The sequence below is a fragment of the Triturus cristatus genome, chromosome 8 (genome assembly GCF_964204655.1).
Source record: "Triturus cristatus chromosome 8, aTriCri1.1, whole genome shotgun sequence".
In the NCBI taxonomy this organism is placed as follows: Eukaryota; Metazoa; Chordata; class Amphibia; order Caudata; family Salamandridae; genus Triturus; species Triturus cristatus.
Window position 1 is genome coordinate 1,454,576,632 of NC_140591.1, and position 23,395 is coordinate 1,454,600,026.

The following is a 23,395-nucleotide window of genomic DNA, read 5'->3' on the forward strand; positions in this document are numbered from 1 at the left end:
AAATTACTGTCGGAGACGCTAAAACCAAGGAAGGATGTGTTTGTGGTTGAGTTAGTGTTAAATTTACATAGCACATGTGCGGTTTAATGTGATAAACATGTTAGACAAAGTGATAAAATATAGTAAGTAAATGCTAAACAAAGTTTTTTTGTCATTTGTGGACCCCCAAATATATTTCGTAAAATGTGTTTTCTAAATACGCTAAAATTATTTTAAAAAGTCATTGCGTCCCAAGAATCTAAAAATAATACAGCTTTAAAAAAACATGCATAATGTGTGTAGACAGGAAAAGATTCGATAGAAGAAATTGGTGGGCACATAAAGCACGCTTTAAATGCGTCCATACATGCAAACAAGATTTATCAGATCTCTGCTTCAAAATAAAGCAGGAAACAGAATTTTAAAGGAGTGTGTTCAAAGAGAAGAATGATTTTTTTTTTTTAACAACAGTCGTGTAACAAAGCCAATGAAAAACTGTGTGTAAGCACGCTTTAAATTAGTGCATTAGTCGTCGGAGAAAGTCCACAAAATGCTGTAATAAACTATGCCTCCCCCCAGATTTTTTTTCTACATGTGTTAAATAACTAAAAACTAGTCAGTGTTCCCCAAACAAAATAATTAATACAGTTCTAAAAAAACATTGACAATTCTGTGCTAAGAGGATAACATGATATCGAAGTAATTGCAGCCCAAAGGAAAGAGCGCTTTAAAAACGTGCTTTCCCCTTCAAAAAGAAAACAAAGTCTTCCTAGCCTCTTCAGCGCTGCGCGGATTCCCGCGCGGTGCTGATAGATCTGAGCGCGGGCGGGGCCATGACGGAACGGTTCCGTCATAAGCACAGCCCAACCGACGTGCATGACGGAACCGTTCCGTCATCGGCGTCGAAGAGGTTAAAAGTGTTACAATGTGCCTGTCTCTTCTTTGTGAAGAGATGTTATCAGTATTCCTGCTCTGTTGAAAATTATAACCATACTTAATCCCACAAATATCCAATCAGAATTGCACCCTTGTATCTCCTCTCTGAATGGTACTGAGCTCTCTTTTAAAACATTTCTCTATAGGTTTTCGCTATCTGCTACTGGGGGAGGCCTTAGCCGACTTCCACGCTATTGCATTAGTTCTCTTCACCAACAGTGCCAAATCCAGAAATCTAATGCTGACTTTTCATGCTTTTTGAAGGGGAAAGAGGCCAAGTATACAATATTCTGGACAGCTAAGGTTCCTTCTATCCAAGGTTTCCACCATGCGGTTGGTAACCTTGTTTCAACGACGAGCCAGTCTTCACCTGTCATCGTCTAGAAGAGGCCAGGACTTCCCTTGTGACCTTACAACTCAGGACTTCTTAAGGTACTGTTGGGCATTTTGGGGCTTCTGTTACTTTGCACATGAAATTCCTAGCTGCATTAGGATTGGGAGTGGATTGAAAAAGGAGTTGGTCTGTTTTGGACCAGTGAGGTCAAACCCTTTGCCTTTTTTTTCTGTTCTCTTAGTCATGCTGGGGAAGAGAAGCTGGGGAAATGAAGTCCAGTCCCTCTAAAACACGACTTTGGATGGTTTCATTGATCGGGTCATTGATAAGGAAATCCAACTAGCTGAAAGATGTCTCTCCCTTACCACAGGCACACTAGAAATGTCACTGACACTTACAAGACACCGTAACTCTACTATGGAGGCCCACAGTCACGCCCCTGGGATGGACTTATCTAGAAAGACCTGTGTCTCTTCCCCTCCTCTTCTGGCTACTGATCTAGACCTTGCAATACTGCCCCTGTGGTGAAATGCAAAACCATGTGGGGTGAGACAAAGGAACTGTGAAGATCAGCTTGTAACGGGGCCCCTACAATCTGAATCTGAACTTCTTTGATAGAACTCAATAATGTCACAACTGAACAGATTTGTAATAAGTTTAAATACATATTGGGAAACTGTGTTTGCCCTTCGTATGATTGTTTAGGGTCTATCACATATCAATAGTTCTTATTAGGGAGAGGTGGGGTTGGAGCGGTGACCAATTCTTAAACTGTTAGCAAATCAACAGCTATGTCTGTGTCAACCCAGAAGTATCGAGTAGGGGTATAGGCTATGAGGTAGGGAAGAATGGGGACAATCCCATTGATAGTTTTCATTCATGTGGCCAGCAGGCTATCCAGCAGCCGAATGGAGTTCTCGAGTGGCCCAAATTGATCAAGGTACTCATCACAAGTTGCAGAGGCCTGAGAGCACTCCTTTATGCCACGTACCCCCAGCTGCTTGCCCATATTTTGTGGTATTTGCAAATGTTCCCCAGTTTGCTCCTCAGGCAGTGGAAACAACAGGTCAGTTAATGAATAAGGCCACACAGTGGATTCACAGGAACATTGACTATTGCTTGTTTTTTCAACAATGCTTAGGGTAGGTTGGGTGGGTCCTTCTGAAAAGGAATTCAGTGGCAATTGTATTATTAATTTTAGACATACATTGCAGGAGATTTGATCCAACTGTTATACTCAGGATCAATGAGACTATGTCCTATTAAGGTACTGCCCTTAGGTTCTTCTACAGGCACTCGAGACCAACTCCACTGGAGCAGAAACTAAACCCCCGATCCGCATCTTTTCTGTCAGTAGCCACCCGAATCCCTATCAGCAATTGATCCTCAGTGCTATTAGATCTCCCCGTGAATTAATTTATGCTTCTGGACGATGCCGCTCATTAACCAGACCTTACTTGTAATAATCTAGAGTGTGAGCCCAGTAAAGCGGAGAGTGATTGAGCTTCAGAATCATTTTCCATCCCACAGGCTACCCATGTTTTCACCGTCCACAACTAATGTCAACAAATTACTAAGTTGGAATATATAGATTGAGTTGCCATTAGATTGTGTTGGGACAACTGGGTAGGGTATGTCAAACAACTAACAAAGCAGCTAGGTACATAAAATAGCACATCCCAACTGTCCCTTATTCACAACTTGGTGCACACTTAAAACAGTACCAGATGTTACTGGTACTGCTGCAGAGTAGAAACAAACATACTATAGAAACAACAGGGTGAACCCAAGCAGTTATCTTCTTGTTATAAAACATAAAACAGAGCGACACCCAACATGTTTTGTTCTACGGAACTTCGTCAGGCCATATGAATTGTAAGACCGTCTGTAGCATCTACATTTTGGGGGGAGGGGGGGGGGTGGAGGAAAGTGTCACTGGAAAGGGTCACACCAGAGTCCTTGTTCTCTATCAAAAGCGGCATATAGCACTCATTTCAGTGACCCTTTACTTTCACCAATATATGGGGTTGTGAGGTACAGAATATCTGTGTGTCGCTATATTATATGTTTGGAAGTTGAAAATTAGTCATCCTGGATTATATAGTGCTGCGAAGGTGTTGAAATTGGACCAGCATATACGTGGACTTTGAAGAAATTTTGGGAACCTATAAGAGGAAACGTATACTGACACTAACCTGTTGTTCAGGAGTATGGAGAATAAAAAAAAGCTAGCGATCTACAGGTTGAGGACAAAAAGGGTCTTGTAGGCGTATTTATTTTATATCTTCCAGTAAGTAGCCCCAGTTATGCTGTACAGTAGGAGCTTGGCCTGGATTTAGCTGAGAACAAGATCAATTTAGCTCCTCTTTTACCATAGGGTTCAGTCGGGTGCAATGCTAATGCTTTGTTTATGTGACATGGGTAACCAGATTCCTTGGCTCTGCTGCTTTCAGTCAACTTGTAGCAAACTTGGCAGTCCCCACATTTTCCAAAAGAATTTTTAAAAAAAATAGATTGATGCTGGCTTAGAAAGTTTTATGACCACGCACACCGTGATAGGGAGGACCTAACAAAATATCTTCATCACGAATGAGGTTTGATGCAAACCTCCTCTGGTTTGGAACCATACTTGGAACTGGTTCAGGAAGGGGCCTGTTAGATGCCAACCATGCTTCCCCTTGGGCCAGTATGATGCCGCTGCTGTTGTTAGTTGTCCATGTGATAAATTTCCTTGGAGAGTCTGCTACATTTTGATTTTTTTTTTTAAACTTTTATCAAACATTTGTGAGGGGATTTTTAATTCATGTTCATTAGCGTTTAGATTTGACAAGATGTAAACCTGCTCTGTTATACCTTCACTTGCTTAATACTCCGGAGGGGTGCTTCAGTGTTACTATTTTTCTCAAATAAGCAATACGATATAGAAAAGTACTTACCTTCTGAGCTTTGGGCAAATAATTCATTGTTATCATTGTTCATGTATTCCTTTTTGTGATATTCATTGTTGTAACTGCTTTGGTTTTATGATTGTTTTTATTTGTTTAATCTTTTTGTTTTACTGCTGATTTGAATTGTATGCGCTTTTTAAAATATAATTTAAAGATTAAATAAACCTTTATTGATGATGATGATGATTTATATTAAGGCATTCCAATGCTTTAGGAAAAAGCTCTGCATCCGTGTACAACCGTTTTTTTTTTTTAATAATTTTTTTTATTATTTGCAAATTCCTTCATAACTTCAGCCTCTCCACATTTGGTACATGCAATTCACAGTAACACATTGCTCTTCTTAGTTCACATACAATATTATTATGCGACATATCCATAAGAGTGTACGTTATTATCCGAGTTCCTGTGCCCTGTCTCTCACTGACTGCTAACAGTCTCCACATTCTGATATCTATTACCCTCAACTTTCCCCACCAACCAAACTACTACCCCCCCCTATCCCTCCCCCCAGTGTGCTCCCCCAACAGTTTCCAATCTCAGTGTGTCTTGACGTATAGGTGTATGCCTACTTTGTGCCGTTACTATTACCCGGCCCCTATCCCCATGTCACCCCGTGCCCTCCCCTTCTACCGCGTTTTCAGTTCCCGCCGTTCCCTCCACACTCTCAGAGCCCTGTGGTCTAGCAGTGGGCCAGGTCATCTTCCTGGCCTCCGTCAGCTCTACGCAGTGCCTCAATTAGCGCTTCCCAAGCTCGCGCCCCCTCCAACATCGTCTCTTTCTGATACCTATGCGCCTGCATCCGTGTACAACCATCTAGGACATTTTGTTGCGGTTGAGCAATATATCCTATTGATTATGTAAGGGGTCATGTAGATCTTATGCAGCCAAAAAAGGGGTATACTTGTACTGTGCATTTCCAGAAACACTGTGGACGTATTTAAGAGAGTTCCTCCAATGCTTATGATCCAATTCGCTTACCAAGTCTGCCATCTATTTTCCCTTGACATGGGTCAAATTCCTCTTTGTAAGCGAGAAAGTCTTTATGAAACCAAACCATTAAATTCTGTCCCTCGCCTTTTGTAAGCAGTAATTGCAACACTTCATGTATGTGGGATTCAGTACCGTTAGTCCCCCATTGGCTGAACCATGTTGATGAAAAGAATGCAAGGAGATTACATACGTAAGCATCCACATATTTTCCTTTTTAACCATATCAGGGGTACTCAAAATAAAGGGATACCAGAGTAGCCTTTAGGTATTTTTATTTCTAATATCTACCCTGAAAAGAAATGTCAAAGTATTCGCTCTACTGAGGCTGAACACATCCTGGTTTCTAGGGTCCAGGACGAGACCTGATGATTAAGCATGCCACTAATAAAGTGGGCGAGGGTCTTACTAAAAAATAAAAATATATTTTAAGTTTCCAACACTGCATTCAGGTTTGGCAATCCAGCTCTGGTACTTTGTGAGCTGTTGACTAAACCGGGAGGCAGTATCCACAGTACCTTTTCAATCCTCACTTCCCTTATATAGCTACAGTCCATCATTAGCAACGCAAAAAGAATTAGCAACTCCATTCGCGAAAACTAATTTTTCCTTTATAAATAATTAGGAGGGCATGATAGCAGAACAAGTAGCTCTGCCATTTTGAGATGATGTAGCATCCAAGATTTTATTGGCTCTACCGCTATTTGGAGATATATCGGAATGAGAACCGATGAGGAAGCATGCCACTAAAAGTGGGAGAGGGTCTTACTATAAACTAAAAATATATGCTTAGTTTATAGCCCTCCATTTAGGTTTTGTCCAAGTGTACCTGTGTGAATTGTTGTCCAGTGGAGCTGGCATTTGTTGAAGCTTTACCCAGAATGAGAATTGTGAGATCTGACTGAATGTAATACAGTGATCTCTATAGGTCACAGACATCAAGACGTTTTCAAAAGTCTTTGTACTTATTAACCAGGTGATGCACAACATATTTAACACAGAGGACGCAAACCTTCCTACAAAACTGGTGAAAAGTGTTTTTCCTAAATGAATCTTTCCAGAAAGTAAAAAATAAACCTTGTAAATACCTTACTTATAATCCTTGAAATATAATCATTAGTAGCCCTGCAAGCATCCTTTATATAAATTGTTTCATCACTGCGTACAAAATTAAGTTGAATCGACACACTGCACTATGCTCTTACCCAAAATGGTTAGCAGCAAATGTTTGTCCAGCAAGAGGTTTGTCAATATTGAAATCATCAGAGTTTGGACTATGGCAGAGGGTTACTTCACTGTACAAGGGGAATCCCAATAATGAAGCATGCCACTTTTAGTGGGTGGGTGAGGGAATTCGTCCTTTTAAAGGGATATCCCGGTGTAGGTAGGTCCTTGGTTACAACAGTTGTGTAGACTGTTCTCTGTTTTAGACCCAAGGGCTCTTGTTTGTGGTAGCCTTTAGTCAACTCTTGCGGGTCTTTAAACCTCCTCGAACACTCTTTTTGTTGTGATAAAGGGTTACTTCTTCACAAGCATGTCAGATATCTTATAGGAAAGAATACCAAGAAGCCCTAATAATGTCAGTAGATTTGGAAAAAGCTTTTGATTCAATAAGGTGGGACTTTCTCTGTGCTAAGATGGCTAGTATGGGATTGGGGGATGGGTGGATAAGGTGGGTCCAATTGTTATATACTGATCCCACGGCTCGGGTAAAGGCAAGTAGGGTGATATCGCGACAATACAATGTGTTTAGGGGCACAAGTCAGGGATGCCCATTGTCCCCGATTTGGTTTGCTCTGGCCTTTGAGCCATTGGCTGAATTGTTCAGACTGACCGGCCCACGGCATGGGATGAGAATAGGGGGGAGAGATCATATTATCTCACTCTATGCAGACTTCCTATTAATATACGTGGGTGATGGGAGTCGAGGGGTGACACAAACACTGGGGCTGTTGGAGACCTACTCTGCTTTGGCGGGGATAAAACTAAATAAAACGAAAACGCATATATTCCCGCTACTAGGAGAAATGCAGTGCCCAGTAGATCTTCCTGCAGATCCGAACTGGGCTCCCCGTACATTTAAGTATCTTGGGATACAGGTATTCCATGAACTGGAAGGTCTTCGTGAGGGAAACCTGACCCCAGTCCTGTGGTCCCTTAAGGCGTGTGTTCCCTTTTGGCGCTCACTTAAATTACCCGCAATGGCTCGGATCGCACTGACCAAAATGATTATGCTTCCCAGATTGCTGTATTATTTTGTGAATCTCCCAGTGATAATTGCACCCCAGTGGTTCACTGGGCTTAACAGATTAGTACGCAAATTGATCTGGGATGGGGGACAACAGAGAGTTGCATTGGCTACACTACAAGGAACCACAGACGAGGGAGGACTTGGGGCCCCAGAGTTTGAACTATATTTTATGGTGGCCCAATTGCAATGGCTAACCCAGTGACCAGAAGGTTGGAATGCGGAGACACTACAAACTCAAGTTATTACCCGACTGATGGCTGGGGTGCTACATCCCTCAATGGTCATAAACGACCCGGGTGTACTTCTAAAGGTGGCACTATATAGTTAGAAAAGGTGTTGGAAGGCGCACAGCGAAAACCTTGCCATACGCACAAAGCCAGCCCCTGATTGGGCTTCCGGGAGGTAAACCACCTACTTTACTTTCAAGCGCCCAAATGACCAACTGGACAGAATCTGGAGTAACAACAGTGAGAGACTGCTACCACGATGGAATGCTGATTCCGTTGGAGGAACTCCTCACTCATTATGACCTGGGTGGTGGCCAATTCCTCACTTACCACGCAGGAGTAAATACATTTAAAGAGCTACCGGACAGAACTCAGCAGGAACCACAAACACATAGAGCTTACAAGTGTTGCTGACATTGGGATCTGCCAGACACTTAGTAAAGTGGCAATACAAGTCACTGATCAGTATGGTGACAACACCTCTGGAAGGTCTCCGGGTGAGATGGAATCGGGTAGTAGGGAGAGACCTGTGGGACAAAGAATGGTCCCAAGTGTTAAGGAGTCCAAAACAAATATCTAGGAATGTCGCACTAAAACTCATCTAATTTAACTATGTGCACACCCCATAGGTTAAATGTTATGCATGGAGGGGAAACCCGTGGATGCCCTAGATATGGCCAGTAAGATGTGGGGGTTCATACACATGACATGGGGAAGAGGGATATTGCAAAAATACTGGGACGAGGTGCTGGCCCAGATAAATCTCACCTTGGCCAGAATATCGCATGCACAGTTGAGGTATATCTCCTGGGATTGTTCTCTAGACCGAAGGTTAAGAATGTGGGTTCCCTATTTGCAGACCTAGGACTAGTTTTGGCACGCAGGCAAATCAGCATAAACTGGAAAGCGCCGAAAGGTCCCTCAATAACGATGTGGGAACAGACAATGGATAAGTGGACCAAGGCAGAGGAAAGAGCCTTGCAAAGGAAGGAGGCTAAGGGGCTATGCAAACGTCCTATCACTGAGCTGTGGACGGACATATTGAGATCTTGGGCTGGTAGGAAGGATGAGCCTAGCAATGAACAGGGGGATGCAGAGGCGAGCACAGGTAACGATAGTGACACGTCTGAAAGCTTATAGGAAGGAGGCGTGAGACCTCACTAGGGACGAGCCCGCACCTCTTAAGAGAATACATCGATCATACTAGACACATATGGCACGCCACTGGACAGCGCTACGTTATATAGGTTTCACAAGAACTGGGACAGTTCGACTGTTAACAAAAACAAGATATGGCTTCAAAGAATGTACATAGATGTAACTCGCCAAGATTGTGATATTACATTGAAAACAGGTATGATCGTTTGAACAGTAATACAGTATAACTGCATTGTATGCGTACAACCCAAAAATAGAATTGTAAGTTATGGGCAATGATAATATGGACAGGTTGGCTATTCACGGATAAAAAGGACATTTAAACACTGTGATTTAGGATCAACGATGCCTATATGTATGATATTATGGAAAAGTATAAGAAAAATAACAATAAAGACATATCTAAAAAAAAAAAGCATGTCAGATATCTTGTCCGCCTATTAAAAGTGTCATGTGGTGCAACAAACTTGTAAGGAGATAAGTAGGATATCCATCCTGTTTGTGATGAATTAGTCAATCCAACAAACTCTAAATTAGGCTACAAGTGGCCGTTGTATTTGCTTTTACACGTCTGAAGTGGAATGGTTTTTCCCAATGTAGCTCAAAATACTATACGCTTGGGTCCAATGTCTACACAAGCTCAACTTTTGTCTAAGGCAGTGCTCAAGGGTAAAGTGACAGCACCTGCAAAAATGTTTAACATTGCACATTGAATACTGCAAGCATAGGGTATAATAATATCTTTTTGTTTTTGGCTAAAATACAAGATAGCAGAACAAACAATCTTCAATGGTTGCATAGAAGAGGGGAACGTTAACTCCCAAGTTACTAAAGCTAAAGCCTTATTTGGTTGGCCTGCTGTTCAATTATAGTGCTGTGTAGTTAGAGTGAGGTTTGACTCCATATAGTAGGTATTGTCATCTTCCAATTTTTGCAATGTAATGTTGATAATAGCGGAAACAGCAAAGGATCTCCAACAACGCTCTACTCAATCGCTTTTATGCCAATCACAGACACAAGAATATAATACACGTACCTCAGTGTGACACGTGTAAAACATACTCTGCAATGTGTTTGTTAAAATAATGGCTCAAAATAAGGTTTTGATCAAATTATGAATACACAAATATGGGAACACCTATTTGGTCTTTAAAAAGTAATCACCGATGAGCATCTTTTCTAATGTCACCCACCTCACCCAATCGCACGCTGTATTGTCACTCACTTGAAGGATAGACCGTATTCAGCTCCAAAACCACACAGGGACTCCCAATCTTACAGACTCAAAACAGCACCTTAGACCTTTCCCTTGACATGCAAGACACAGGTACACACGCCATCATGCATCCCGAGTTCTAAGCAACTCTGTTACCACTATCATTTCATAAAATGGCTGCCTCCGACGACGTGGTCAGGTACACCAGCCATAAACCAATGCAAGAATGTAGCCTTCCCAAACAGATCGCATTCAAATATAACTCCCTGATCTGAATTCACAACACCATTTCAAGGTAAAGAATCTTTTCCTAGATGCTGGTTGGAATGGATATCATTTAACTGCAATACAAACCTTAGTTTACACCTATATCTTTCTTTCGTACAGCATAACGATAAGGCCAAAGTCAGGTGGCAATATATATATTAGTCACCATACACTCTCTCTAGTGTGTGTTTAATCACAGAAGCACTTTCATATTTTGGCAACCCTTGACCAAAACCCATTTGACACTATTCATCTGACCTTACAGAATAATGTCGGTCGTACCACCTCAAGGTAAAAGTGTCAGACATGAGAAGAGTGAGTAAGAGTGCATGAAAGTGTGCCCTTGAACTCTGATCAACCCTCAGCTGGCAGCCAACCCTTGGTGCACTCGACAATGGGCAACCAACCACCGCCTTTGGGTGTTGCCTGTACAGCACACGCCATAGGGGCCGACTCACGCTGCAAATGGCCTTTGACTGTGCTCAGCTAGCTCTGGTCTCAGTTGGCCGTAGGGCCTGTGTCCAGGAACTGCACCCAACCTGCTACAACAAGCCCACAGACCATTGTGCCCACACCCATGACAACCCCTGTGCTGTGTGCCGCTGGAGATGGCCACAGAGACTGGCGTCCAGCCAAGTCTGGCATTCATCCCTCTGTAGGCACCAACCCTCGCTGGCACGGCCAAAACAGTGGGGTCTGGCCACGAGGCATGGCCTTTGGCCAGGCCCTGCGCCCAACCAACCACAGGCGGCCAATACACACTGTACACAGACTTCAGCCTTGCAGGGTCTGGCCTACAACTATGCCATGCACCAAACCCCGCCAAACACAGGGCTTGGACCCTACAGCCTGGCCTTAGGCTATGCCATGTTTTACATTTTTGGATTTGCAGATCCTAATTTGGTACTGCAAATCTAGGGCAAAGTTCATGCTGGGGTGTCGCAAACCCAGGGCAAGCTTCTTCGAACCATGTAGCTCCTTTCACTGGTGATGCATGGGTTGAAGAAGCTTGCCCTGGACTGGCAGTACCATGGCATGAAACTTGCCCTGGAATTGTCAACCCGTGTCAAGATTTGATGATCAAGGGCACCTACAGTGGCAGCCGGGACCCAGTGGCATCTTTCTTGGTGCTGAGGATACACAAATCCCAAAAAGGATCAGTGGAGCTTGCATGTTTATATTTTTTATTGCTTCAACAGGGACCATTTTAGGGTCCCCCTAATACAGTCTCGGAACAGGGGGAGCCCACCGTCCTGAAATGGAGACTGCAAGATATACTTTTATCTCTCAGCCAGCCAATCAGATTACTTTGATCTATGATTCCAACTGGAACTGTGCATATGAAAGGGATGACAGAAAAAGCCGTTCCCTGGTCCAAAAGACTTATTTTTTCATTTAAGATTTGTGGTGGTTAAATTTATCCGCAAAGGCCAAGATATATAACTTGCAAGGTTTTTCTGCAACTTTTTTAAATGCTTATATCTCAAAATCCACTTAACAGTTAGAGCACGCCAATAGGAGCACACTTTAAGATTAAAGGTCTACCTGCATGGCAAGTTTGGCAAGTTTGGTGTAAATCTATTCGCCAGTGCCGGCTACAGGCAGAAGCTACATTTCCTATAGGAGTAAAATGGAGAAAACGCACTTTTTCAGCCCCTGCCTCCTTTAACTTTTCATTTCCTGCATTGAACTGCACAAACAAGGAGCACACTGGACCTCAGTTGACTATACCAAGTGAATGTCAAATTTTGTGCAAATCCATCCACGCGGTCAAACTTTATAGCCAAAAAATGCCTTTTCAAGGGAACGTGCGGCGTAGATGAAGAGTCCGCTGTAAAGCAGCAATGCTTCCTTGATCAGCCATTACATGGAGGAATATCATTGTGTTTACAGTGATGCAACCTAATTACCCTAATGCTGGTGCACAAGGCACGAAGGTAAACAATCACTGATTGAGCAACTCCGCATCTTTCTCCTGTACCATGTTTCACAGTATGAACCATTAATGGAGAAAGTGGGCCCTTATTGTGGGGAAACTAGCTTTAGGCTAACTCACGCTGTGATGATAGAGCTGCATGCTTAGTTTTGGGCTGCCTGTGTCCAAGTTTTTCCTGAAAGGGCACGAGACTGTAATCTCCCTAATAATATTAAAGAAGGTCTTTTTTTCAGACACAGCCTCTAACAAGCATATAAAAAGGTAGGCATTCTGGCTTTGTAAATTGAAACTGCATTTTTTTAATTGAGTGTCGATTGTGTGTTTAGTTGTGCAAGATTATGAGTGGGTGAATACACACATTAGTAAAAGGGTAGATGAATGGATGGTCGAGTGAACAGATTCATCGATACGTGGTTGTGTGTGCATGGATGTATAAAAAGTGATTGTATGTGCATGAATGGGTAAATGAATGAGTGACTGAATGTGAGTAAGTGGATGAATGAATAAGTCCGTGGATGAATTAATAGCTAAGAATACATGGGCATATGGCTGGGTGAACAGAGAAGTAGAGATAGACGAATGGGTAAAAGGATGGGTAAGGCAAAGGCTTGGATGGGTAAGGCAAAGGCTTGGATGGGTAACCAGTTTGTTGGTAACAGATTATTCCTTTCTCCAGCTAATGCTCCTCACTCACCATTTAAACTATCCATGCCCCAGCCATTCAGCAATTCATTCATCTAAAATCAAGCAGTGCATTTGCTCATACGCTTGTAAACTGTTCATTGATAATCAAGCACATTCACTAATAAAAAGCAAGGCCTATTGGTTCTGCCAATTATTGTGAAATAAGGTGCAGTAAATGCCATCAACAATCACAACTAGAATATTCTGAGTGTTTGTTTTGAAAAGAATGTAACACTATCAAAATAAAAAATAAAAAAGTTTCAATAACTCGATTAAATTGTATAGACCGCAGACATTAAAGTAAAATTGTTTAACATACCCATAACCTTTTCCTTGAGCAACTGACACAACAGTTACCCTTCTTTAAACAACGACTGCCACCCGGGTAGGTTGGCCTTTTGCTGATATCCAAACTATGGACTCCTCAGCTCTCCTAGGGGTCACTGGGCCCTCCCAGATGCCACATCTTTCAGTAGGTATGGAGTAAGGCACACAACATGCTGTGAATGGGGAGGCTGTGCATCCAGGCTTCAAGACTGCTGGTGATTGGAGTCTTACACAATTGATGTACCACCATAAGATAAGAGTAGCTACAAAGAACCCAGATGTAACCGGTATACATAGTTGGCTATCCTGAAATCCTGACATAGACTACACGCTTAGGCTCATACTGTATACTCCTGCACTGAATAGTACATGATTTTAGTTTCAGTTTCCCTGTAGCACACATTGATGCCTCTGGGCTAACTCCACCCGGCCCTTTTATAAGTCTGGCTGTTACCCAAGGGAATGAACTCCAGAGACAAGCGTTCATGGAGGGTTTTGTGAGTGCTTCTGTGTTCTAACTAAAACAATAATATGGAGATCCTGGAGCTCACACATATTAATTTTGGAAACTTCATGCATCTGGCGACGATTTCAAAATCCAGGACGCGACAGCTATCCGGCCTTCCAAAGGTCAGTAAATGAAGCGTACCACTCAATTGCATAATAGGAACACTTGTCATTTACACCACAAGGAACACAAGAATTGAGATGTGAAGCACTGCATCAAAAATAAACAATTTATTATGACCATCAATCATCTGCTATTTAGTTAGAACTAGAAGATCGGCGAGCCTGAAGCGACAGACAAGAATCTAATGAGGGAAGTGAGCCTTTTAAAGCAGGACCCTCCATCAACATGACATCCCAGTCCCACCTACCCTGCAGGGCGAGAGACAAAGGAATAAAAGGATGCCGCAGCCGGCTTCTGAGGAAGACTCGAAGGGATCCCATATCGAGGATTTAAGAATGGGATAAAGTTCACTCCTCTGCCCAACACACACTGATTATCTCTGAGAAGGTTTGAAGCCCTCACTTTATGGATTCTTTGTTTTTATTGCTTCTCATGTGCACGAATGGTAGTGATTGTACTCAGCTACTCGTCAAAACATATGAAAACTACTACACGAAAGCACAGAATAAGCCTTACACAAACCCAGAAATCGTTTTTGAATCTTCACATTTAATCCTCATATCAAACTTGAATCAAATGCTTTAAAAATGCACATCTTTGTTTTGGGTTTAAAAAGGCACTTGGATACATTTGCAGCATCTAATAAATTACAATCCACAATGATACCGCAATTCAGCCAGAAAACAACTTTAGCTTCAGGGAAGTGATATCATGAATCAGCTGCCGCTGAAAAGCACAATGGCCCAATTTGTATATTTGAGGAAAAAAGTGGATTTCACGATCAATTTATGGACATTGACCAAATGCAAATAGCTCTTCTCTAAGGTACATTTCTGCTAACCCAAGAAGATGGGATTGCATTCATTGGGGGCTTTAATGACAAGCATCAGTAGGCAGCTTTAAAAAGAGGTGGAAATTAAACCATGGCTACTCAAAAACAGGGTGAAATGTAAAAACAGAAGAATCATCCTGGGTTAGTAGAGGTATGCAACGAATCTCAATTAGTGCCCCAGAAAATATGCGTGCGCAGTTCCATACGCTGAGGTTCTCGGACAGAATTACAGATGACGCTGGCCGTGAAAGAAAAAGCACAACCACCAGCTGTACTTTGTTCAACCTTTGGTTGTCTTAGAAGGCCTTTAGTAAGCCCCTTAGACCTTTGTCTGGCTGGTCAGCGGACAGTCTGTTATCAAGACTGACAGGCTACATTCAAACTCTCATTTATGGACTAAAGTTAGTATTTAGATTTTGGGTTTTCTTCTCCGACGACCAGTGCATGGGTCTAAGAGTAGGTGTAATACGATTATACGTCGGTATATTTACGCACGCCCCAGAACACAAATTCTGGGAGGATCACGATTTCTGTACAAGCTCATCTTGAGAGAGTTATAATAACCTACATTTGCACCATATAAAGCTCAGGTTATTTGTGGTTGATCCGTCAGCATCACTGTTCTGCCCACAGAAGAACGGTAAGTGGTCAGCAAGTGAGAAACCAACCTCGGGATGTACTTAGAGGGATCACTTTCCTCCCACCTGAAGATGTGAGTAAGTAATCTTTTCCTTATAGGACCAGGCCACACAATCCACAGATACATCAATTATTTGGACTTAATTAAATCACATGTCCCCAGAAAGTGTTGGGGGGATTGGGACACAAAGCTCTGAATGTTGCAGGCCCGATCCACAAACTGCTTTTACACCCGATCCACAAACTGCTTTTACACCCAATCATCATAGTCTTTATTCGAAATTTAAAATTCATAAAAGACACGAACAACAACAAAAAAAAAAGCACATAATAAGACAAGTATTAAAGCGCCATAGAAAATACATAGATCCATAAAATCCATCCGATCATAAATACTTAAAAAATACAGGTTAAAAAAGCATTAAACAAGTCGGTTGACTAGATGGTAGGATAACATATAGAATATTAGAACATTGGAATGTTGGGAGCTCCATTGAAAACAATGGAGTGCTCCGGGCTTATAATGGCTGGTATAAGCCCGGAGCACCAACATTCAATGATTTGAATCCCCTCGCGCTCCCTGAAGGCTTCGTTTTGTAAGAACATTCTACCCTCTAGTGGCAGAATGTTCTAATAGCCTTATAGCCCTTCGTAGCAGGGCTATACCGCTATTAAAGTCCCGCTGCGTTAGTTAAAGTCCCTCGCCTTCGGCTCGGGCCTTTAACGCTGCAGCGGGCCTTTAGGCTATACTACAGTATAAAAACATGAGTGGAAATAACCATTAAGCGATTAAACAGGGGTCTTATCACAATACAAAAAGAAAAAGATCCATAACCCAACACTACAAAACCTCAGTTGGGAACTATCAGAGTGTGCATGGGAGCTTTGTTCCTTAGAAACCATGCCCAACCCAGGTATTTAGCAAGAGCGATAGAAATAATCGGTAGGGTGTTTGTACGTAAAATCCTTAAAGCAACAACACTACTCCTTGTGCCTAAAGCTTTGCACAATGTGGACAACCAGACTCGTCTTGGGATAACATATGCAGGACAAACAAACAAAAAGTGGGCAGTTGATTCAGCTTGCAAGCCACAAGCAGGACATGTTTCCACACCCACACTTGTCCACCTGCTTGTGAGGGACCTAAGTGGTAGAGAACCGGCTCTTAGCTGGAAATAAAGTTTCCTGTCACCAGGTTTAGTGATCAGGTCCCAGTAGGGTTACACCCAATCATTTTTATTGTCAGTAGATATTAACGCAATGGCAAGTGTAATCTAAAGCAGTGGTACTCAGTGTTTAACTCTCGGGGAGCATGGTTCTTACTGCAGTGTAAGAAAATGCCTCTTTTTGCATGTTCAGCCCTATTTTATCTGGACTGATTCTGCTGGGATTTTGGCTCTGTGCACTGGAACACTGCTAACCAGGAACCAGTGCATGGGGGTCTGACTCGTAAAATATGCATAAATTGGCTACACTCCTGATTGGCATATTTAACATACCTAGAAGTCCCTAGTATATGGTACAAAAGTGTACAAGGGCCTGTAAGGTAAATGCCACTAGTGGACTGCAGCACATATAGTGTCACCACTAAAGTGACGATGCAAAGTGTGTCTTCAGGCCTACCCCTGCAGCCTGGATAAGCAGTTTGAAAACTGTCAATTCAACTTCGCAAAATAAACCTATTGTTAGGTCTAAACCTTCCTTTTCAATACTTATAAGTCTTCATTAAGGTATGCCTTATATACCCATAGTGTTACAGCAAACAAATGATGGACGGAATGCTGACAATGCAAACATTCTCCCCCAGTCAAAAGATCTGGGTTAAATCCATCGCTCTTTTGCTCTCTACGCCACCCCAGTTTGGACCCAGCAATATGTAAATCAGTCTTGAACCTGTGCCCCATAGGAACAGTCCAGACCGAACTGCCAGGCCAGGTCCCCCCTGGACCGGAAACAAGCATCCTGGGACCAGTTTCAGGGTATGTCACCCTTCTTCAGCCAGGCTAGCTTGAATCCAGTGGCACAGTGAGCAAGGGACCCACGTCTGGGCATACTCCATCCCACTTAGGGGGAAAAGTGTTACAGCAAACAAATGGTGGACGGAATGCTGACAATGCAAACATTCTCCCCCAGTCAAAAGATCCGGGTTAAATCCATCGCTCTTTTGCTCTCTACGCCACCCCAGTTTGGACCCAGCAATATGTAAATCAGTCTTGACCCTGTGCCCCATAGGAACAGTCCAGACCGAACTGCCAGGCCAGGTCCTCCCTGGACCGGAAACAAGCATCCTGGGACCAGTTTCAGGGTATGTCACCCTTCTTCAGCCAGGCTAGCTTGAATCCAGTGGCACAGTGAGCAAGGGACCCACGTCTGGGCATACTCATCCCACTTAGGGGGAAAAGTGTTACAGCAAACAAATGGTGGACGGAATGCTGACAATGCAAACATTCTCCCCCAGTCAAAAGATCTGGGTTAAATCTATTGTTCTTTTGCCCACTACACCACCCCAGTTTGGAATATATACCCAAAGAGCAGGGAGCATGCTTTTTAAAAAGTAAGACATTTTAGGTTTGACGTTACCTGGCAGTGAAAAACCTCCAAAGTCAGTTTTAACTGTGGTGAAACTAGCTCTCCCTTAGGAAAGCACTGGGTTACATTAGAACATCTTATAGTGCTTAAGTTTACTTGGGGAGTAGCTAGAAAAATGATTCAAAGACTCATTTTAATGGTAATTTAAAATCCAACTTACTGGTCAAGTCGTATTTTAGATTACTATTTTAAAAATGACTCTTTTAGAGAGTTGTCCTTTTTCTGCCTGAACCAAAAGCGCCTTTCTGCTAGTGTTCACTGTGATCCAGGAGCCAGAGCTAGCAGGGATCGAGCTCAGGTTTACATTACTGAAACCCTTACTAGACCAGGGCCATTATTACTTGTGATGGACTACCACTCACCCCAACTCATAAGCCACCTTCTCACAGGCATCATAAAGCGTTGCCTACGGAGAGATTCTTACAACTGTAGTGCCACACAGGGCAAGCATTTATTTTAAATTGGAGGCTCAAGAGGCTGTTCTAATTAGTTCTCTTCACTCCAGCTGCTCCCACAACACTTGTTTTCAGGGGCGGGGTTTGTCTAGAATAAGTACAAATGTTTCAGGATCCCAGCATCTGAGGCATCAAAGCCTGAATATTTAATGGCAGGTTGTCATCTCTAAGCTGCAAGCTGTTGCTGGAGTCCCCACTGGAATCAAGAGCCATCAAATGGCTGCTGTCGAGCAGAGCATATAGGGAAAGGATAAAATAAACAAAGCCAGAGGACTCCATGCATCAACGAAAAAAACAGTCGCAAATGGGCAGATTCTGACTCGGCCCCTTTGCCACCGGTATTTTTGCATTTGGGATGCATCATCCCAGATGCAAAACTCGCAATTTAAGTAATCGCAAAATTTGAAATTACTTAAATTGCGATTGCATTTAAGAAATCGCAAAGTGCGATTCCTTAAATGCAATGCATTAACCTTTAAAAAATTGAGATTTCGCAAATAGGAATCGCAAATTATTGTCAATCTAAAGTTGATGGTAATTTGCGATTTCTTTGAAAAATGCACTTAAGTGCATTTTTCAAAGTCCCATGTTACACACACACATGCCCTTGAGGCATGTGTGTGTGCAACATGTGTGTGCAACATGTAGATAAGTTGTTATTTCAGGGGTGCAACAGGGTGTCCTTTTGGCACCCTTGAAATTGCATGCGCAATTTGCGAGTACCTATTGGGTACTTGCAAATTGCGCATGCAATTCCCATTCATTCTGAATGGGAATTAATTTCCATAATTGCGAGTCGCAATTAAGGAATGTGTAAGAATCCCAACATTTTTTTCCGATTCCTACATGCATAGGCAATAGCGATTCTTTAATTGCGATTTTTTAAAAATTGCAATTAAAGAATCACTATTGTCTATTTTGATGCATGTGCACCAGAATGTTTCTGCCTCTCCTGCCTTCAGCTGTTAGAACTGGACCTCCCAAGCTGCCACTGTCTTAGTAGACCAGGCAGTGGAGTGAATGCAGGGTGGGATAAACACCACAGAAAGCCACTGCTCAGCTCACCAGAGCCAGGCAAGGGCTGCGTGCTGTGCTGGAAGGAGCATTAAGAAGTTTAAAGAGTTACTGTACTCATATCTTTATGGAAAACAATAAGGTGTGCTGGATGGAGCATTATACAAAACTGCAAAAGGGCGATCACAGACATTATGGAATTAGTAACGAATGCATACTGGTGGAATTGTGAAATATTGCAAACGAAATTGACAACAAAATAATGCAGAAATTAAACTAATAACAGGGTTTTACAATAAAAACAGTGTGCTAACTGGGCACAGCCAAAATCGGTGTAATGCACTATCTGGAGAATTATATACAATACAGGGTGTGCTAACTGGGCATAATGGAAGCCAACTGAAGCAGTGGGTAACTCCAGGTATAAGGATTGTTTTCACTTGTGCAAGGACCGAACTATCCTGACCACACATAAGAAGGGCCTAAATATCTGAAACGGTTCTAGTGGTAAAGTGCCTCAAAGCTCTTTGTTAAATTTTATTTAAATCCCTAAATGTTTCTACCATGTTAGTGGCCTAATGTGTTGCAGAATGATACTTTTTTTCCACTAGTGTCTTAAAATCGTAGAGGGGGGAGCAGCCAGCTACCTTGCAGGGTAGTCCTTCGATCATTCCAGTTTTGTAGCACCATTTTCTTTACAAATGAGAATTTGCCAATGTTTTTCAGATTTTCTTTCAGAGACCATGTCTTTGGTAAATTGCTCTTTAGATCTAATCTAAGGTTGGTCACTATCACTGGACAAATGTATATTGTATTAAAAGCACACTGTGCCTGTAAATGTCTCCCGGAAATATTTGCTGTGAATATAGCTGCACATTGTGTTCATGACCATACTAATAATCTAAACATGCTACACATTGCTAAAGATTTTTTCTGCGTCTGTTTAAGTATTAGCGCTGGAAGGAATTCTGGCAGCTTCCTCGCTGTCTCAACCAGCAAGATTTATCAATACATTTCTCGTTGCGATATCCACTGGGGATACTGCCGATCAGTAAGACGTGACGCATACACGTGCATACCGGCTCCGCCTGCTCACACCCGGAGAGCACAGAAGATGGCCAAGGACATACCTTTTTTTTTTTAAAACAAACTTTATTGAACCTCAGTTTGAGTACAATATATCATATGCCAAGGACATACCTTGATCAGTAAGATTGAGGGAGCTTCAGATTTTCCAACAATCACGCTGGCATGTAATGTTAAAATACATTATGCGACAAGCAGAGAGCATGAGAGGAGCTAAGGGGGCAAGGGAGACAAACGCGAGTTTGTAGGTGTCCTAAGTGAGAGAAAACACATTATTTTGCAAAATAACCAACATTGTTCAAGACTTTCAAACAGAAAGGGAAAAGTGTGTGCCTTTCTGTCTGTATGTAGGTAAAAATTCCTATTGAAATCCGACAGACACCTCACTATACCCGACTGAAAGAACCGGTACCCAACTATTTAGCAATGAATACATTTATTAGGGAAGTGTAACACCCCAAACATCCCCCTGAAACTACGCCCCTTAGGACGGCGAGGATTGAGATGGCCAGCATAGCTACTATAGCCTTGCTAAATAAATACACCTTTGGGGTGAAGAGAGTTAAAAGAATCTAAACAGTTATCATTTATACCTCGAATGAAAAATGTCCCTGTCTCACTATTTGCTTGCAAGAGTGTGCCGCTTCCCTTGTACATAAATGGATATTAATACAGAATATATGGAAGTCAAGATTTCAAAATGGGTATTTCATTGAGGAATAAACAGCCTATCGTGGAGAGGCAACATCGCTCTGCGTTAGAGAGGCGTAGAGCGTCGGAGAGTGTGGGGAATCTGTGATATTCACCTCACGTACGGTATTCACATGCCATGCATTGATTGATTTGATAAAGTGTTGTCTACTTATTTCATATGGCCGTCAATGAAGCCAATAAACAGTTTAATAAAAAAAAAAAACGCTCTGCGTATAGGATGATCAATTTGTCTATAAGCAAAGCATTTGACTCACCCTTTGAATGTAGGTGCAAAATGTTACACAATCAGTAGCCAAAATCCACTGGGTCCCTCTCTATATTTAGTGTTGGTGCTGCAAACGAACCACTGCGACAAAACGCAACTGCTCATTGCAGCCAACCAAGACCTGTTCAAAATGAGGTAATGAGCCACACATTGAGAGGCACATTCGGGCTTCCTGATGTTTTTCCCCGTAGCCTCATGGCCTTATTTGTTCACAATGCCTGAATTCATGGGATGTTTGCCCGTTTTGTTGAATTGGAGCGTACGCTCTACTTTTAGTCTTGCGCAAAAGAGCTGCATTCAAAAACAGACTTCCTTGAAACCGAGAGGCACAGTAATTGCATGAACTCGCAGTGGGCCTGATTAATAGTATAGGTGGTATTTATTGTACATGATCAATAACTATACCACAGGGCACGTTATTTACCGGGTGTGATAAATAACACCTATTAACAATTGTTGGGGAATAATATGCCGATGTTGGTGTGAAATCAGCATGATACGATAAATTCTGTATGGTTTTCCCCTCATTAACTTCCAGGTTTGACCTGCCGAAATTTAACGATGATTTAGTTATTTAATGAATACAATAATTATCAGACGCATTAAATACCTAACAACTCGTAATCGGGCCCCAAATCTGTACCGCTGCATATTCCAGTTACTGCCAACTTCAAGTGATGCGGTAAAACTATATAAGAGCACAGAAAATAATTAGAAAGCTGGTGTTCACTATGCACAAATTCTGCAAAATGTACCAAACGTTTTACCATAAATTATTGGCCATTTATGTTACAAAAAAAAAACAACAACTAATTCGATGACAATACCTGAACTGCCAACCCAAGTTATGCAATTATGAACCTTCTTGGGAATGCCCCCCGGAGACTGAATGCTCTCCATACAGATATGAGGCCCACTCCCTCACATGAAGTCTTCACATTCAGGCTACAAGCCCATCTACTAACCCTAGTCTCCTCCCTCCATACAGTAAATGGCTGGAAATAATTCCTGATTCCCTCGCCATGGCATAATGCTAATTCATTGTAAGTCTCTGCACTATTAATGAACCTGTCTTAGTCACTGCATATACCAGCACCACGAGTCTCGATCTAAATCCAGACTATCATTGGTTAGCGATAGGTCTCCCCATCCCATTGAAAGGCATTATCCTCTTCTATTGTATTTTCCGTGCATGTGTTGATTGATACATGACTACGGGCAGTGCTTTAAATGGGCCGGTACTCACCGGTACTGAGTACCGGCACTTTTATATTTTCTCCCCTTGAGTACCGGGACCTTTCCTCAGAAAAGGAGAGTACCGGTACTCATGACGGCCCGGTTTTGATGCGGTTGGTCCTGCACTCCCGAGCTCCATCCTGGGCAGCTCTTTCTGAACAGCCTGCAATGGGTTAAAGCGCCTTTGAAACGGAGCTGAAGACAGGGCTGCGCTGGTTCAAAAGCGCCAGCACAGCCGCTCGTCTTCAATAGAACACAGAGCTGCGTGTTCCTCTCCGGAGTGAAAGGAAGGAGGAGTATCGCTGCAAGGTGTCTTTGAGGGGATCGGAAGGTATCCATAAAACCTAATAGGTGCGAGTGTGGGCCACATTGTTCAAGGCATGCAGCTTGTTAGCATGCCCACTGTTTTAAACGCCCGCAAATCTTCGCCCATCAACAATTTAAATGAAAGGAATTTGCATGAAACAAAATCCCTGCCCTTTAGATTAAATCAATGCGTTCATGCTTTTTTTTTAAGCTGCAGCACTAGTAATGATTCGTCAGTGTGCCATTTATTGATGTACATTTGATTTATAACCATAGACTTAGGTAAGTACTATGTAAATGGTTAGACATTTTTACAATGCATGCATATTTTTTGCATACAAAGCTTCGAAAGGTAAAAAACATAGCCCTGCCCCT

General features: G+C 42.4%; 1 pseudogene across 1 annotated transcript in view; it reads right to left on the minus strand.

The window, feature by feature from the left end:
• LOC146805916 (aquaporin-11-like) overlaps positions 1 to 23,395 on the minus strand; it is a 348,642-nt pseudogene that overhangs the window by 318,739 nt on the left and 6,508 nt on the right. The window lies entirely within an intron of this gene.